The 12,770-nt window shown below is 39.2% G+C and overlaps 10 non-coding genes across 10 annotated transcripts; all 10 read left to right on the forward strand.

Moving 5' to 3' along the window:
• Positions 1-1,054: 1,054 nt before the first annotated feature.
• LOC140029283 (5S ribosomal RNA) lies at positions 1,055-1,173 on the forward strand. Its single transcript, XR_011833187.1, has one exon. It is a non-coding gene; the product is annotated as a 5S ribosomal RNA (ribosomal RNA).
• Positions 1,174-2,308: 1,135 nt separating this feature from the next.
• On the forward strand, positions 2,309-2,427 carry LOC140029284 (5S ribosomal RNA). The gene has a single exon (XR_011833188.1). It is a non-coding gene; the product is annotated as a 5S ribosomal RNA (ribosomal RNA).
• Positions 2,428-3,209: 782 nt separating this feature from the next.
• LOC140021904 (5S ribosomal RNA) lies at positions 3,210-3,328 on the forward strand. The gene has a single exon (XR_011825886.1). It is a non-coding gene; the product is annotated as a 5S ribosomal RNA (ribosomal RNA).
• A 1,135-nt stretch (positions 3,329-4,463) lies between these two features.
• LOC140029286 (5S ribosomal RNA) lies at positions 4,464-4,582 on the forward strand. Its single transcript, XR_011833190.1, has one exon. It is a non-coding gene; the product is annotated as a 5S ribosomal RNA (ribosomal RNA).
• A 1,082-nt stretch (positions 4,583-5,664) lies between these two features.
• LOC140031363 (5S ribosomal RNA) lies at positions 5,665-5,783 on the forward strand. The gene has a single exon (XR_011835284.1). It is a non-coding gene; the product is annotated as a 5S ribosomal RNA (ribosomal RNA).
• Positions 5,784-6,905: 1,122 nt separating this feature from the next.
• On the forward strand, positions 6,906-7,024 carry LOC140031364 (5S ribosomal RNA). The gene has a single exon (XR_011835285.1). It is a non-coding gene; the product is annotated as a 5S ribosomal RNA (ribosomal RNA).
• Positions 7,025-8,146: 1,122 nt separating this feature from the next.
• On the forward strand, positions 8,147-8,265 carry LOC140031365 (5S ribosomal RNA). Its single transcript, XR_011835286.1, has one exon. It is a non-coding gene; the product is annotated as a 5S ribosomal RNA (ribosomal RNA).
• Positions 8,266-9,387: 1,122 nt separating this feature from the next.
• Positions 9,388-9,506, forward strand: LOC140031366 (5S ribosomal RNA). The gene has a single exon (XR_011835287.1). It is a non-coding gene; the product is annotated as a 5S ribosomal RNA (ribosomal RNA).
• Positions 9,507-10,494: 988 nt separating this feature from the next.
• LOC140031367 (5S ribosomal RNA) lies at positions 10,495-10,613 on the forward strand. The gene has a single exon (XR_011835288.1). It is a non-coding gene; the product is annotated as a 5S ribosomal RNA (ribosomal RNA).
• A 1,122-nt stretch (positions 10,614-11,735) lies between these two features.
• LOC140031368 (5S ribosomal RNA) lies at positions 11,736-11,854 on the forward strand. The gene has a single exon (XR_011835289.1). It is a non-coding gene; the product is annotated as a 5S ribosomal RNA (ribosomal RNA).
• Positions 11,855-12,770: the final 916 nt, after the last annotated feature.

A 12,770-nucleotide genomic window follows, 5' to 3' on the forward strand; every position in this document is an offset into this window, starting at 1 on the left:
TATTTTGCTTCTTGTCGAAGCGTGAAGGAGGATCTGAAGGCGCGAGACAAATCAGGAACGGTACGGCTCGATCAAAGCCCGGATCGTCGCTCAAATTTGTCGGCGCAAATGTATCACCGCAACTAGGGGTGGCAATTTTCGACACGACCTGAAAACACGACACGAACCTAACACGAAATTAATGGGTTTGGGTTGAGGTTTCGGGAATTCGGGTCAGAATCGGGTTGGACCCGATGAACCCGAAAAGAAAACCGGTCGATTTCGGGTCAACCCGTGGTGACCTGATATGACCCGATATGACCCGTTTACGAATTAAAAATAATTTAATAAACATAAAAATAATTTTATCTAACTAAACTAAGTTATTCTTTTTTTCAAAGGCATTAATTACTTAATCCTAAACGAATTTATTTAATTTGTGTGAAGTTGAAATTATTATACTTGGACAAATAATATATTATATTATTTTTCACTTTTGTATTGTTTTAATTTATTTTATATTTTGCTTGGGATAAAACACTTTTACGGTGTTTAATTTATTTTAGATTTGATTTGGAATCATTTATTTAAATTTTTATTACTTGATTATGTAATTAGTTTTGTGAGAAATTGATTTTATTAGAAATTACAGTGATAAATTAATAAATTAAAATTAAGTTTCGGGTCATTTCGGGTCGACCCGCCGCCCCGTAAACCTGAAATTTTCGGGTTCGGGTCAGCATACCTGACCCGTCACGGGTTGGCGGGTCGGGGTTCGGGTCAACAGATTTTCTGGCGGGTCTGTTGACCCGAACCCGACCCGCCAACCTGATTTGGACCCGAATTGCCACCCCTAACTGCAAGCGTGAAGGATTGATTTCATGATAATTTAGAGTTGCGGGATGAGGGAAAAAAACAGGGTGCAAATCAATAACAAAAAAAAATATAAAGTAAATAAATAAAAGGATAAGAGGAAAATGCTTGAATTGACGCTTAAAATGAATTTCGGTCTAGAAAAGCCACACTGCTTCGCAGGACGGGGTAGTTTAAAAGAATAAAGCGAAAGGAACATGGCGGGTGCGATCATACCAGCACTAATGCACCGGATCCCATCAGAACTCCGAAGTTAAGCGTGCTTGGGCGAGAGTAGTACTAGGATGGGTGACCCCCTGGGAAGTCCTCGTGTTGCACCCCTCTCTTTTTTGTTTCGAAATCCAAATTTCCTATTCGTTCTTTATCCTGTAGTAATTTAGCTCCGTCGGAACGATTGCTTAATATTTTGCTTCTTGTCGAAGCGTGAAGGAGGATCTGAAGGCGCGAGACAAATCAGGAACGGTACGGCTCGATCAAAGCCCGGATCGTCGCTCAAATTTGTCGGCGCAAATGTATCACCGCAACTAGGGGTGGCAATTTTCGACACGACCTGAAAACACGACACGAACCTAACACGAAATTAATGGGTTTGGGTTGAGGTTTCGGGAATTCGGGTCAGAATCGGGTTGGACCCGATGAACCCGAAAAGAAAACCGGTCGATTTCGGGTCAACCCGTGGTGACCTGATATGACCCGATATGACCCGTTTACGAATTAAAAATAATTTAATAAACATAAAAATAATTTTATCTAACTAAACTAAGTTATTCTTTTTTTCAAAGGCATTAATTACTTAATCCTAAACGAATTTATTTAATTTGTGTGAAGTTGAAATTATTATACTTGGACAAATAATATATTATATTATTTTTCACTTTTGTATTGTTTTAATTTATTTTATATTTTGCTTGGGATAAAACACTTTTACGGTGTTTAATTTATTTTAGATTTGATTTGGAATCATTTATTTAAATTTTTATTACTTGATTATGTAATTAGTTTTGTGAGAAATTGATTTTATTAGAAATTACAGTGATAAATTAATAAATTAAAATTAAGTTTCGGGTCATTTCGGGTCGACCCGCCGCCCCGTAAACCTGAAATTTTCGGGTTCGGGTCAGCATACCTGACCCGTCACGGGTTGGCGGGTCGGGGTTCGGGTCAACAGATTTTCTGGCGGGTCTGTTGACCCGAACCCGACCCGCCAACCTGATTTGGACCCGAATTGCCACCCCTAACTGCAAGCGTGAAGGATTGATTTCATGATAATTTAGAGTTGCGGGATGAGGGAAAAAAACAGGGTGCAAATCAATAACAAAAAAAAATATAAAGTAAATAAATAAAAGGATAAGAGGAAAATGCTTGAATTGACGCTTAAAATGAATTTCGGTCTAGAAAAGCCACACTGCTTCGCAGGACGGGGTAGTTTAAAAGAATAAAGCGAAAGGAACATGGCGGGTGCGATCATACCAGCACTAATGCACCGGATCCCATCAGAACTCCGAAGTTAAGCGTGCTTGGGCGAGAGTAGTACTAGGATGGGTGACCCCCTGGGAAGTCCTCGTGTTGCACCCCTCTCTTTTTTGTTTCGAAATCCAAATTTCCTATTCGTTCTTTATCCTGTAGTAATTTAGCTCCGTCGGAACGATTGCTTAATATTTTGCTTCTTGTCGAAGCGTGAAGGAGGATCTGAAGGCGCGAGACAAATCAGGAACGGTACGGCTCGATCAAAGCCCGGATCGTCGCTCAAATTTGTCGGCGCAAATGTATCACCGCAACTAGGGGTGGCAATTTTCGACACGACCTGAAAACACGACACGAACCTAACACGAAATTAATGGGTTTGGGTTGAGGTTTCGGGAATTCGGGTCAGAATCGGGTTGGACCCGATGAACCCGAAAAGAAAACCGGTCGATTTCGGGTCAACCCGTGGTGACCTGATATGACCCGATATGACCCGTTTACGAATTAAAAATAATTTAATAAACATAAAAATAATTTTATCTAACTAAACTAAGTTATTCTTTTTTTCAAAGGCATTAATTACTTAATCCTAAACGAATTTATTTAATTTGTGTGAAGTTGAAATTATTATACTTGGACAAATAATATATTATATTATTTTTCACTTTTGTATTGTTTTAATTTATTTTATATTTTGCTTGGGATAAAACACTTTTACGGTGTTTAATTTATTTTAGATTTGATTTGGAATCATTTATTTAAATTTTTATTACTTGATTATGTAATTAGTTTTGTGAGAAATTGATTTTATTAGAAATTACAGTGATAAATTAATAAATTAAAATTAAGTTTCGGGTCATTTCGGGTCGACCCGCCGCCCCGTAAACCTGAAATTTTCGGATCATACCAGCACTAATGCACCGGATCCCATCAGAACTCCGAAGTTAAGCGTGCTTGGGCGAGAGTAGTACTAGGATGGGTGACCCCCTGGGAAGTCCTCGTGTTGCACCCCTCTCTTTTTTGTTTCGAAATCCAAATTTCCTATTCGTTCTTTATCCTGTAGTAATTTAGCTCCGTCGGAACGATTGCTTAATATTTTGCTTCTTGTCGAAGCGTGAAGGAGGATCTGAAGGCGCGAGACAAATCAGGAACGGTACGGCTCGATCAAAGCCCGGATCGTCGCTCAAATTTGTCGGCGCAAATGTATCACCGCAACTAGGGGTGGCAATTTTCGACACGACCTGAAAACACGACACGAACCTAACACGAAATTAATGGGTTTGGGTTGAGGTTTCGGGAATTCGGGTCAGAATCGGGTTGGACCCGATGAACCCGAAAAGAAAACCGGTCGATTTCGGGTCAACCCGTGGTGACCTGATATGACCCGATATGACCCGTTTACGAATTAAAAATAATTTAATAAACATAAAAATAATTTTATCTAACTAAACTAAGTTATTCTTTTTTTCAAAGGCATTAATTACTTAATCCTAAACGAATTTATTTAATTTGTGTGAAGTTGAAATTATTATACTTGGACAAATAATATATTATATTATTTTTCACTTTTGTATTGTTTTAATTTATTTTATATTTTGCTTGGGATAAAACACTTTTACGGTGTTTAATTTATTTTAGATTTGATTTGGAATCATTTATTTAAATTTTTATTACTTGATTATGTAATTAGTTTTGTGAGAAATTGATTTTATTAGAAATTACAGTGATAAATTAATAAATTAAAATTAAGTTTCGGGTCATTTCGGGTCGACCCGCCGCCCCGTAAACCTGAAATTTTCGGGTTCGGGTCAGCATACCTGACCCGTCACGGGTTGGCGGGTCGGGGTTCGGGTCAACAGATTTTCTGGCGGGTCTGTTGACCCGAACCCGACCCGCCAACCTGATTTGGACCCGAATTGCCACCCCTAACTGCAAGCGTGAAGGATTGATTTCATGATAATTTAGAGTTGCGGGATGAGGGAAAAAAACAGGGTGCAAATCAATAACAAAAAAAAATATAAAGTAAATAAATAAAAGGATAAGAGGAAAATGCTTGAATTGACGCTTAAAATGAATTTCGGTCTAGAAAAGCCACACTGCTTCGCAGGACGGGGTAGTTTAAAAGAATAAAGCGAAAGGAACATGGCGGGTGCGATCATACCAGCACTAATGCACCGGATCCCATCAGAACTCCGAAGTTAAGCGTGCTTGGGCGAGAGTAGTACTAGGATGGGTGACCCCCTGGGAAGTCCTCGTGTTGCACCCCTCTCTTTTTTGTTTCGAAATCCAAATTTCCTATTCGTTCTTTATCCTGTAGTAATTTAGCTCCGTCGGAACGATTGCTTAATATTTTGCTTCTTGTCGAAGCGTGAAGGAGGATCTGAAGGCGCGAGACAAATCAGGAACGGTACGGCTCGATCAAAGCCCGGATCGTCGCTCAAATTTGTCGGCGCAAATGTATCACCGCAACTATGGGTGGCAATTTTCGACACGACCTGAAAACACGACACGAACCTAACACGAAATTAATGGGTTTGGGTTGAGGTTTCGGGAATTCGGGTCAGAATCGGGTTGGACCCGATGAACCCGAAAAGAAAACCGGTCGATTTCGGGTCAACCCGTGGTGACCTGATATGACCCGATATGACCCGTTTACGAATTAAAAATAATTTAATAAACATAAAAATAATTTTATCTAACTAAACTAAGTTATTCTTTTTTTCAAAGGCATTAATTACTTAATCCTAAACGAATTTATTTAATTTGTGTGAAGTTGAAATTATTATACTTGGACAAATAATATATTATATTATTTTTCACTTTTGTATTGTTTTAATTTATTTTATATTTTGCTTGGGATAAAACACTTTTACGGTGTTTAATTTATTTTAGATTTGATTTGGAATCATTTATTTAAATTTTTATTACTTGATTATGTAATTAGTTTTGTGAGAAATTGATTTTATTAGAAATTACAGTGACCGTAAACCTGAAATTTTCGGGTTCGGGTCAGCATACCTGACCCGTCACGGGTTGGCGGGTCGGGGTTCGGGTCAACAGATTTTCTGGCGGGTCTGTTGACCCGAACCCGACCCGCCAACCTGATTTGGACCCGAATTGCCACCCCTGACTGCAAGCGTGAAGGATTGATTTCATGATAATTTAGAGTTGCGGGATGAGGGAAAAAAACAGGGTGCAAATCAATAACAAAAAAAAATATAAAGTAAATAAATAAAAGGATAAGAGGAAAATGCTTGAATTGACGCTTAAAATGAATTTCGGTCTAGAAAAGCCACACTGCTTCGCAGGACGGGGTAGTTTAAAAGAATAACGCGAAAGGAACATGGCGGGTGCGATCATACCAGCACTAATGCACCGGATCCCATCAGAACTCCGAAGTTAAGCGTGCTTGGGCGAGAGTAGTACTAGGATGGGTGACCCCCTGGGACGTCCTCGTGTTGCACCCCTCTCTTTTTTGTTTCGAAATCCAAATTTCCTATTCGTTCTTTATCCTGTAGTAATTTAGCTCCGTCGGAACGATTGCTTAATATTTTGCTTCTTGTCGAAGCGTGAAGGAGGATCTGAAGGCGCGAGACAAATCAGGAACGGTACGGCTCGATCAAAGCCCGGATCGTCGCTCAAATTTGTCGGCGCAAATGTATCACCGCAACTAGGGGTGGCAATTTTCGACACGACACGAACCTAACACGAAATTAATGGGTTTGGGTTGAGGTTTCGGGAATTCGGGTCAGAATCGGGTTGGACCCGATGAACCCGAAAAGAAAACCGGTCGATTTCGGGTCAACCCGTGGTGACCTGATATGACCCGATATGACCCGTTTACGAATTAAAAATAATTTAATAAACATAAAAATAATTTTATCTAACTAAACTAAGTTATTCTTTTTTTCAAAGGCATTAATTACTTAATCCTAAACGAATTTATTTAATTTGTGTGAAGTTGAAATTATTATACTTGGACAAATAATATATTATATTATTTTTCACTTTTGTATTGTTTTAATTTATTTTATATTTTGCTTGGGATAAAACACTTTTACGGTGTTTAATTTATTTTAGATTTGATTTGGAATCATTTATTTAAATTTTTATTACTTGATTATGTAATTAGTTTTGTGAGAAATTGATTTTATTAGAAATTACAGTGATAAATTAATAAATTAAAATTAAGTTTCGGGTCATTTCGGGTCGACCCGCCGCCCCGTAAACCTGAAATTTTCGGGTTCGGGTCAGCATACCTGACCCGTCACGGGTTGGCGGGTCGGGGTTCGGGTCAACAGATTTTCTGGCGGGTCTGTTGACCCGAACCCGACCCGCCAACCTGATTTGGACCCGAATTGCCACCCCTGACTGCAAGCGTGAAGGATTGATTTCATGATAATTTAGAGTTGCGGGATGAGGGAAAAAAACAGGGTGCAAATCAATAACAAAAAAATATATAAAGTAAATAAATAAAAGGATAAGAGGAAAATGCTTGAATTGACGCTTAAAATGAATTTCGGTCTAGAAAAGCCACACTGCTTCGCAGGACGGGGTAGTTTAAAAGAATAACGCGAAAGGAACATGGCGGGTGCGATCATACCAGCACTAATGCACCGGATCCCATCAGAACTCCGAAGTTAAGCGTGCTTGGGCGAGAGTAGTACTAGGATGGGTGACCCCCTGGGACGTCCTCGTGTTGCACCCCTCTCTTTTTTGTTTCGAAATCCAAATTTCCTATTCGTTCTTTATCCTGTAGTAATTTAGCTCCGTCGGAACGATTGCTTAATATTTTGCTTCTTGTCGAAGCGTGAAGGAGGATCTGAAGGCGCGAGACAAATCAGGAACGGTACGGCTCGATCAAAGCCCGGATCGTCGCTCAAATTTGTCGGCGCAAATGTATCACCGCAACTAGGGGTGGCAATTTTCGACACGACACGAACCTAACACGAAATTAATGGGTTTGGGTTGAGGTTTCGGGAATTCGGGTCAGAATCGGGTTGGACCCGATGAACCCGAAAAGAAAACCGGTCGATTTCGGGTCAACCCGTGGTGACCTGATATGACCCGATATGACCCGTTTACGAATTAAAAATAATTTAATAAACATAAAAATAATTTTATCTAACTAAACTAAGTTATTCTTTTTTTCAAAGGCATTAATTACTTAATCCTAAACGAATTTATTTAATTTGTGTGAAGTTGAAATTATTATACTTGGACAAATAATATATTATATTATTTTTCACTTTTGTATTGTTTTAATTTATTTTATATTTTGCTTGGGATAAAACACTTTTACGGTGTTTAATTTATTTTAGATTTGATTTGGAATCATTTATTTAAATTTTTATTACTTGATTATGTAATTAGTTTTGTGAGAAATTGATTTTATTAGAAATTACAGTGATAAATTAATAAATTAAAATTAAGTTTCGGGTCATTTCGGGTCGACCCGCCGCCCCGTAAACCTGAAATTTTCGGGTTCGGGTCAGCATACCTGACCCGTCACGGGTTGGCGGGTCGGGGTTCGGGTCAACAGATTTTCTGGCGGGTCTGTTGACCCGAACCCGACCCGCCAACCTGATTTGGACCCGAATTGCCACCCCTGACTGCAAGCGTGAAGGATTGATTTCATGATAATTTAGAGTTGCGGGATGAGGGAAAAAAACAGGGTGCAAATCAATAACAAAAAAAAATATAAAGTAAATAAATAAAAGGATAAGAGGAAAATGCTTGAATTGACGCTTAAAATGAATTTCGGTCTAGAAAAGCCACACTGCTTCGCAGGACGGGGTAGTTTAAAAGAATAACGCGAAAGGAACATGGCGGGTGCGATCATACCAGCACTAATGCACCGGATCCCATCAGAACTCCGAAGTTAAGCGTGCTTGGGCGAGAGTAGTACTAGGATGGGTGACCCCCTGGGACGTCCTCGTGTTGCACCCCTCTCTTTTTTGTTTCGAAATCCAAATTTCCTATTCGTTCTTTATCCTGTAGTAATTTAGCTCCGTCGGAACGATTGCTTAATATTTTGCTTCTTGTCGAAGCGTGAAGGAGGATCTGAAGGCGCGAGACAAATCAGGAACGGTACGGCTCGATCAAAGCCCGGATCGTCGCTCAAATTTGTCGGCGCAAATGTATCACCGCAACTAGGGGTGGCAATTTTCGACACGACACGAACCTAACACGAAATTAATGGGTTTGGGTTGAGGTTTCGGGAATTCGGGTCAGAATCGGGTTGGACCCGATGAACCCGAAAAGAAAACCGGTCGATTTCGGGTCAACCCGTGGTGACCTGATATGACCCGATATGACCCGTTTACGAATTAAAAATAATTTAATAAACATAAAAATAATTTTATCTAACTAAACTAAGTTATTCTTTTTTTCAAAGGCATTAATTACTTAATCCTAAACGAATTTATTTAATTTGTGTGAAGTTGAAATTATTATACTTGGACAAATAATATATTATATTATTTTTCACTTTTGTATTGTTTTAATTTATTTTATATTTTGCTTGGGATAAAACACTTTTACGGTGTTTAATTTATTTTAGATTTGATTTGGAATCATTTATTTAAATTTTTATTACTTGATTATGTAATTAGTTTTGTGAGAAATTGATTTTATTAGAAATTACAGTGATAAATTAATAAATTAAAATTAAGTTTCGGGTCATTTCGGGTCGACCCGCCGCCCCGTAAACCTGAAATTTTCGGGTTCGGGTCAGCATACCTGACCCGTCACGGGTTGGCGGGTCGGGGTTCGGGTCAACAGATTTTCTGGCGGGTCTGTTGACCCGAACCCGACCCGCCAACCTGATTTGGACCCGAATTGCCACCCCTGACTGCAAGCGTGAAGGATTGATTTCATGATAATTTAGAGTTGCGGGATGAGGGAAAAAAACAGGGTGCAAATCAATAACAAAAAAATATATAAAGTAAATAAATAAAAGGATAAGAGGAAAATGCTTGAATTGACGCTTAAAATGAATTTCGGTCTAGAAAAGCCACACTGCTTCGCAGGACGGGGTAGTTTAAAAGAATAACGCGAAAGGAACATGGCGGGTGCGATCATACCAGCACTAATGCACCGGATCCCATCAGAACTCCGAAGTTAAGCGTGCTTGGGCGAGAGTAGTACTAGGATGGGTGACCCCCTGGGACGTCCTCGTGTTGCACCCCTCTCTTTTTTGTTTCGAAATCCAAATTTCCTATTCGTTCTTTATCCTGTAGTAATTTAGCTCCGTCGGAACGATTGCTTAATATTTTGCTTCTTGTCGAAGCGTGAAGGAGGATCTGAAGGCGCGAGACAAATCAGGAACGGTACGGCTCGATCAAAGCCCGGATCGTCGCTCAAATTTGTCGGCGCAAATGTATCACCGCAACTAGGGGTGGCAATTTTCGACACGACACGAACCTAACACGAAATTAATGGGTTTGGGTTGAGGTTTCGGGAATTCGGGTCAGAATCGGGTTGGACCCGATGAACCCGAAAAGAAAACCGGTCGATTTCGGGTCAACCCGTGGTGACCTGATATGACCCGATATGACCCGTTTACGAATTAAAAATAATTTAATAAACATAAAAATAATTTTATCTAACTAAACTAAGTTATTCTTTTTTTCAAAGGCATTAATTACTTAATCCTAAACGAATTTATTTAATTTGTGTGAAGTTGAAATTATTATACTTGGACAAATAATATATTATATTATTTTTCACTTTTGTATTGTTTTAATTTATTTTATATTTTGCTTGGGATAAAACACTTTTACGGTGTTTAATTTATTTTAGATTTGATTTGGAATCATTTATTTAAATTTTTATTACTTGATTATGTAATTAGTTTTGTGAGAAATTGATTTTATTAGAAATCAACAGATTTTCTGGCGGGTCTGTTGACCCGAACCCGACCCGCCAACCTGATTTGGACCCGAATTGCCACCCCTGACTGCAAGCGTGAAGGATTGATTTCATGATAATTTAGAGTTGCGGGATGAGGGAAAAAAACAGGGTGCAAATCAATAACAAAAAAAAATATAAAGTAAATAAATAAAAGGATAAGAGGAAAATGCTTGAATTGACGCTTAAAATGAATTTCGGTCTAGAAAAGCCACACTGCTTCGCAGGACGGGGTAGTTTAAAAGAATAACGCGAAAGGAACATGGCGGGTGCGATCATACCAGCACTAATGCACCGGATCCCATCAGAACTCCGAAGTTAAGCGTGCTTGGGCGAGAGTAGTACTAGGATGGGTGACCCCCTGGGACGTCCTCGTGTTGCACCCCTCTCTTTTTTGTTTCGAAATCCAAATTTCCTATTCGTTCTTTATCCTGTAGTAATTTAGCTCCGTCGGAACGATTGCTTAATATTTTGCTTCTTGTCGAAGCGTGAAGGAGGATCTGAAGGCGCGAGACAAATCAGGAACGGTACGGCTCGATCAAAGCCCGGATCGTCGCTCAAATTTGTCGGCGCAAATGTATCACCGCAACTAGGGGTGGCAATTTTCGACACGACACGAACCTAACACGAAATTAATGGGTTTGGGTTGAGGTTTCGGGAATTCGGGTCAGAATCGGGTTGGACCCGATGAACCCGAAAAGAAAACCGGTCGATTTCGGGTCAACCCGTGGTGACCTGATATGACCCGATATGACCCGTTTACGAATTAAAAATAATTTAATAAACATAAAAATAATTTTATCTAACTAAACTAAGTTATTCTTTTTTTCAAAGGCATTAATTACTTAATCCTAAACGAATTTATTTAATTTGTGTGAAGTTGAAATTATTATACTTGGACAAATAATATATTATATTATTTTTCACTTTTGTATTGTTTTAATTTATTTTATATTTTGCTTGGGATAAAACACTTTTACGGTGTTTAATTTATTTTAGATTTGATTTGGAATCATTTATTTAAATTTTTATTACTTGATTATGTAATTAGTTTTGTGAGAAATTGATTTTATTAGAAATTACAGTGATAAATTAATAAATTAAAATTAAGTTTCGGGTCATTTCGGGTCGACCCGCCGCCCCGTAAACCTGAAATTTTCGGGTTCGGGTCAGCATACCTGACCCGTCACGGGTTGGCGGGTCGGGGTTCGGGTCAACAGATTTTCTGGCGGGTCTGTTGACCCGAACCCGACCCGCCAACCTGATTTGGACCCGAATTGCCACCCCTGACTGCAAGCGTGAAGGATTGATTTCATGATAATTTAGAGTTGCGGGATGAGGGAAAAAAACAGGGTGCAAATCAATAACAAAAAAATATATAAAGTAAATAAATAAAAGGATAAGAGGAAAATGCTTGAATTGACGCTTAAAATGAATTTCGGTCTAGAAAAGCCACACTGCTTCGCAGGACGGGGTAGTTTAAAAGAATAACGCGAAAGGAACATGGCGGGTGCGATCATACCAGCACTAATGCACCGGATCCCATCAGAACTCCGAAGTTAAGCGTGCTTGGGCGAGAGTAGTACTAGGATGGGTGACCCCCTGGGACGTCCTCGTGTTGCACCCCTCTCTTTTTTGTTTCGAAATCCAAATTTCCTATTCGTTCTTTATCCTGTAGTAATTTAGCTCCGTCGGAACGATTGCTTAATATTTTGCTTCTTGTCGAAGCGTGAAGGAGGATCTGAAGGCGCGAGACAAATCAGGAACGGTACGGCTCGATCAAAGCCCGGATCGTCGCTCAAATTTGTCGGCGCAAATGTATCACCGCAACTAGGGGTGGCAATTTTCGACACGACACGAACCTAACACGAAATTAATGGGTTTGGGTTGAGGTTTCGGGAATTCGGGTCAGAATCGGGTTGGACCCGATGAACCCGAAAAGAAAACCGGTCGATTTCGGGTCAACCCGTGGTGACCTGATATGACCCGATATGACCCGTTTACGAATTAAAAATAATTTAATAAACATAAAAATAATTTTATCTAACTAAACTAAGTTATTCTTTTTTTCAAAGGCATTAATTACTTAATCCTAAACGAATTTATTTAATTTGTGTGAAGTTGAAATTATTATACTTGGACAAATAATATATTATATTATTTTTCACTTTTGTATTGTTTTAATTTATTTTATATTTTGCTTGGGATAAAACACTTTTACGGTGTTTAATTTATTTTAGATTTGATTTGGAATCATTTATTTAAATTTTTATTACTTGATTATGTAATTAGTTTTGTGAGAAATTGATTTTATTAGAAATTACAGTGATAAATTAATAAATTAAAATTAAGTTTCGGGTCATTTCGGGTCGACCCGCCGCCCCGTAAACCTGAAATTTTCGGGTTCGGGTCAGCATACCTGACCCGTCACGGGTTGGCGGGTCGGGGTTCGGGTCAACAGATTTTCTGGCGGGTCTGTTGACCCGAACCCGACCCGCCAACCTGATTTGGACCCGAATTGCCACCCCTGACTGCAAGCGTGA

Source organism: Coffea arabica, chromosome 11e (assembly GCF_036785885.1).
Source record: "Coffea arabica cultivar ET-39 chromosome 11e, Coffea Arabica ET-39 HiFi, whole genome shotgun sequence".
Classification (NCBI taxonomy): domain Eukaryota; kingdom Viridiplantae; phylum Streptophyta; class Magnoliopsida; order Gentianales; family Rubiaceae; genus Coffea; species Coffea arabica.